Here is a 6,000-nt window from a genome sequence, read left to right on the forward strand (position 1 = left end):
CCTGCCGAGCTGTTTAAAACTAGCTAGTTAGCTCCATCTGGCAGGAAGAACGCGTACCCGATTGGAACCTGAGCATCTTGTGCCCTGTCCACAAGAAAGGAGATAAGACTGTATGCTCTACCTATAGGGGCATACGTCTTCTCCCTATTGCCTACAATATAGTATCAGGGATAATGTGCGAACGACTAAAGCCTATGGTCAATGAAATAATTGGGTCATACCAATGTGGCTTTAGACCTGGCAAATCCACCATTGACCAGATGTTTACCCTGCGGCAAATCCTGTAGAAGACCCAAGAGATGCAGATCGACACCTATCACCTTTTTGTCGATTATAAAGCAGCTACGTTCAAAGGTATTCCAAGTCATGTCTGAATTTGGTATCCCCGCAAAGCTCATTCGGCTTTGTAAAATGACTCTAACTGACACAAGATCTTCAGTTAAGATAGGAAAGAACCGAAGAGTTTTGTACCAAAAGAGGTTTCAGGCAAGAAGACAGCCTTTCGAATGATCTTTTCAACATCCTGCTAGAAAAGGTTATACGAGAGGTAAACGTCAAAAGAAGTGGCACAATCTACACCAATAGCTACATGTTACTTGCTTATGCTGGTAATATAGACATCATGCGACGATCAGTAAAAGAAGTAACCGATACCTTTATTAAGGTCGAAGGAGAATCTGCTAGAGTGCACGCAGAATTGGCAGGCCAAAGAATAGATGGCGCAAACAAGTGGATGAAGAGATGACAAGGCGCGGTATTCCAAAAAGCGAAGCACTAAACAGAGAGAATTGGAGATCTTTTCTTAGTTCGGTCTATTGAACAAATGTTATGTAATGGGCCAGCTAAGTAAGTAATATTTGCTTAAGGCCTTAGCAACTGCATCCGTGTGAATGCTATTCAAACCTTCTTGATATGCTTGTTGATCTAGCGGTTCTCTCCTGTATCGTTGGACCTCTCCCTCTAGAGCGTGGATATCCTTACTGATTTGCCTGAATGTGTCGAGCCTACCCACAAGATGGTGATTGGGATGGCTCTCACGAAAGCATCTCATTGTGTTGCTTTACTGGAAGAATCTTTGCCTCCTCATGTAGATGGTCCACTGAAGACTTGAGGAGGCACCCTGTTGCTGTTCTCAGGGCGGCATTCTGACAGGTTTGATTATTTTTCCAATTCGTACCACATAATCTCGGGGACCAGACTGGAGCCGCATAGCTTACCACGGACCGACCTATCACGTTATACAGGAGAGGTAGGGGTTAAACAGTTCCGGAGATATCACCCCACCTTTGGGATCTCCCTGTTTCACTCTACGGGGTTTCGACTTCTTGTTCCTGAATTCCACGTACAACTGGCGTCCACACATATAATTGACTATCTAACGTTTCAAGCTTGGCCGGAGGGTTGTCTGCTCAATGTCCTCAAGCAGCGTGAAGTGCCTGACTGTATCAAAGGCTTTTGATAAGTCAAGCGGCACCATCACTGTTCTATCGCACGGCCGTCTCTGGTTGAGTCCGCGACAAATATCTAATGCGACGTAACACTCTTCTCTTTGCGCTGGGGTGCTCGATAAACTGTCGATTGAAATAACTTGCGCACCTGACGGGACTGAGGTCCTATCTTCCCTTCCTTCACGGTTCGAGAGTGACTTAACCGTTGTCCCCATTTCACCTATACCGGCTCCAATATTCCAACTCTTCAGATGATTCGCTTATGCTCGCCAACCAGCCTGTTTTCTTCCAGTGTCAGCTCCCTGACTCTGTGGTCACTGGGGTTGGTTCGACGAAGCTCATCACACTCATTTGCTAATCCCCGTCGCCTCTGCTGGGAAGATTGGTGTTACTTCTGGTTTTCGACCAGCATGGATATGACGAGCGGCTGCAGCATTGATAATGTCTCGGAACGTCCTTTGCGCTACCCGAACATCAAAGGGCAGTTCTCTGAAGCGGTGATTGGTGAACTCTCTGAAACTCGGCCAATCACCTTTTTTTTGATTGACGAATGTGCGGCGTTCAGAGGTGATGAAATCAGGTGGTCTGCTAATGGAGCCAATTATGGGGAGATGGTCTGATCCAAGGGAAATGACGGGTTGCCAGGTAACGTTATTTGTCAGACCAGTGGCACGATGGTTATGTCTGGCTAATTGTGACACTCTCCTCTAATTCTGGTAGGTGCGTCCTCATTGACCGTGCAAAGCGTAGAGCTACCAATCTGCTCAGCCAGCGCTGCACCCCTCTGGTCGTTTCCGAGGGCCGAATGCCACATCCCATGATGCGCATTAAAGTCCCCCAGGACCAGACCTTCCAAAAGCGGGCTAATGTCGCGCTCGTAATCCAATAAATTGCAAAAAGTATGCATTTTCCGGGATTGGGACAACAACGGCTGGTGTTAAAGGCTGCCTGTGCGGTTGTTGTCGAGGGGACTACGGGATAATCCACTGATGTCTCACTGGGACTGTATAGTCCCTTCGTCACCCAGATGTGTCATCCGATTTTATACGGTGGTACCGGTGGAACCTTCAAGTTATAATATATCAACATTTTCACTGTATTTCCAAATAAAATCTGAACAACATACATACACCTTTGCCGCCTTTGCCATATTTATCACAGCCCGACATTTGTCGTCGTTGTCGACAAATGGCGTCAAGTTATGTCGGCAGCAAGTCATAACTAATGTTATGCATTCTTGAGCACTTGCATGCCTATTAAGAACAAATTGCTGTGGTCTTTTGCTTTGAAAATCCAAAATGAAAAAGAAAAGGCATAGCAAGAAAAAAATCCCAAAAAATAAAACATTGCAATCGGATGCGCGCTGACCATAATTGTCAACAGCGGCGTCACACTCATTCATATGACGGAAAATTAAACCAAGTGGATGGCGTCTGATAATGTCTTTATCGTTGTGGACTTGTTGGAAATGCAATTGCAGCAGCAGTCGGCCAAAATCAGCATATGTAAGCCATCATTGCCACGCACAGCAAGTTTGGCATGAAAATGTAGCGAAAAATATGGATATTGTAAGTATTTGTTGTTGTTTTGTCATGCTGCTAGTGGCACTGCTGTGCGTGCGTGTGTTTGTATAGTTAATGAAGTGTGAGCGTGATATTCTTTTTTTCAGTTTTTTGTAATTCTAAATATTAATTGCATTGTAAGAGGGGTGTATTTCGGGACACCTAGTGACCTAATTGAAGTATGGAAGAAATTTAAAGCGCAGTAGAAAATGGCTAGTTCATGTGAACTGAATGTAATAACTAACCTCCACAGCAACACATTGGGCGCCATAAAGCAATCTCGCAACACATTCGAGAAAGTTAAACGATCTAAATGGAAAATAAATAATTAACTAATTAATTTGCAATTTGCTCCTTTCACTACCACTAGCCAAACCTCCACCCAACCATAAATTCACCACTTTATCCAATTAAAAACAAAACATAAAATAACCAACGAAATTTCCAAAAAAATTGATTGGCCATAAATTGTCAGCAGTTGTTAACAAATTGGCGCCCAAACAATTACACGCAAACAATTTCAATAAACTTTGTGAATGGACTCTTCTAAAAATAATCGCAATTATAATGAAATTTTATTAAAAAGTTATTCCGTTCTGATTTTGTTTACCTGATCCATGAAATTGAGCAGACGGACAGGACAGACAGCCAGCCAGCCGCACTTCTTTGATAGCCATATTTTTGATTTATCACAGTGCATCATTTCTTTTCTCTCTATGAATGGAATGCACTTTTTTCTTCGCAGTGAATTAAATATCGCAGAAAATTGTTTATAAATTATCCTCAACTTTGATACGAACATCATCAGAAGATCAAAGTAATGGCATAGAATGTAGAAAATGTAACAACAACACCAACACGACTACAAACAACAAAAAGAAAGTCAATTTATTAGCCAATGGAAAAAGTAATTTATGTTTGTGCCTTGCTTTTCGACCCGATGATTGAGGTTGATGTGTGAAAAAGTTTTTCGTTGTGTTGTTTGTTTCGTTTCAGTTTTTGCCTATTGCAATCTGCAAGAGAATGAGTCTAGGGGCTAATAAAATCACTTGGCATGCCAGATTAAAATCAAGAGCTAATTATTATTTTGATGAATTTCGATATTGTGTTGTATGGGTTAGCGTGATCGACTGTGAGGTACCCTGTAGAGACATTTTTGCACTGTGTGTTCATAAATTAGTTCAAAGTTGTAGGGGAAAGTATAGTTTTTAGAAGTTTAGACACGGGCGCCACCGTGGTGCAATGGTATGCACACCCGCCTTGCACGCAGAAGGTCGTGGGTTCGATTCCCCGGCTAGGGAACATGAAATTTTCAACGGTGGCAAAATACCCCTCCGTAATGTTGGCGACATTTTCTGAGTATTTCAGCCATGTAAAACTTCTCTACGATAAACTATAGGTCCCATATCATTGATCTAATATGAATCGGGGTACACTCAATGATATGAGACAAGTCTCCCTTGTCTCCGCCTGGGATGTTTGTGGAACAATTATTATTATTAGATATGCAACTAGAAGGCAAAAGGGACAAATTTGTGTGCTAATCACCATTCGGAGATGCTTTGTTAGTTAGTAGAGGTGGAAAGGAGTGGATAACTAAACTTTCTTTTAAGAGTCTACCGACATCCGATTATGTCGGCTCAAATCGGCCTAAAAAAAACTAAATAAAAAAGTTACAGTACTCTAAACCTTTAGGTTAAAAACTATCGAAATAAATGGTGCTGACATCACAGAAGCCTTAACGACAAGCAGCTTTGTTGGAGCGGTCGGGGGCCAAGCCTGAGTCACCTTTTAAAGAACAGCTAATTGGGGCAACGACCAATGTGAAACAGGGGATATTCGCAGACTCCACACCATATACGCATGAACAGTGTTAAAAAGAGTCAGATCGTCTGAGGATGCTGACCCGACTCCCAAGAAACAACCATTAAGTTTGCAAACTTTAGAATCCATGGTAGAACAGATAAGGTAAAGTAAATACTACAACAAATACAAGTCAACAACAACCACATACAAATTTTTTCTTGTTTGTAATGTTAGTGTCACCGGTATATGTAAACAAAACAAGGACATGTCTATAAATTTTTAAAATTAAAAAAAAAAAACAAGTAAAAAAGTATCAGTCGGCTTTGCCGACAGAGATATACCCTCAGCCTGTGTATATTGAAACAATTTTTTTTTCAAAAAACGCATGTATTTAGGGAGTTTTAAAAATTTTGTGCGTTTGAACTGACAAAAATGTTGATTAGGATTTAATATCAAAAGTTTTGCGGAGGAGATACTAAAAAGAATGGATCTCCATCCACTACATATGGTACCATAGGGGTTTTTTAGACCTTCAGGGATGTTTGCTCAAGAAGCATGAACTTGCCCCTGAAACAACTTTTACCATCGCAATTGAGGCAGCAATGCCAGTTGCTTCAACAAAAATCAAAGTGATTCGAAAGCAGGTCTTAAAGTGAACATGTATCCGAAATTTTGAGTGGGAGGTACCGGATGGAGTGGACAAATATAGTCCATATTTGAACCTGATCTATATCTGGTAGATATATTAGGATGTGTAAAGTATGGACCAATTCGGCCACTCTCTTCAAGGGTTATCGTACGCACAATTTTTCCGAACATTTTTGAACTTTTGTGGGGGAGGTACCTGAAGGAGTGGACCGATATGGCTTATCTTCGAACTTAAACTATGTTTGGAAACAATATTACGAAGGCCAAATTTTGGCCGGAATCGGCATTTCTGTTCGAGAATTATCTTGCGCTTCCACCCATAAACATGGTGTCATAGGGTTTGTTTTTCAACTTTCAGGCTATTTTTCAGGAAGTATGGACTTGTCCCTGAGGAAACTTGTACCTTCGTATAGGGGACAGTGAATACAAGATGTTACAACAAAAACCAAGGCGATTCGTGAGCAGGTCCTAAACTGAACTTTTCCGAAATTTTGTGTGGGAGGTACTCGAAGGAGTTTACCGATTGAGTCCATATT

This window comes from Musca autumnalis, unplaced genomic scaffold, assembly GCF_047663935.1.
Source record: "Musca autumnalis isolate F117 unplaced genomic scaffold, ASM4766393v1 scaffold_3, whole genome shotgun sequence".
NCBI classification, from domain to species: domain Eukaryota; kingdom Metazoa; phylum Arthropoda; class Insecta; order Diptera; family Muscidae; genus Musca; species Musca autumnalis.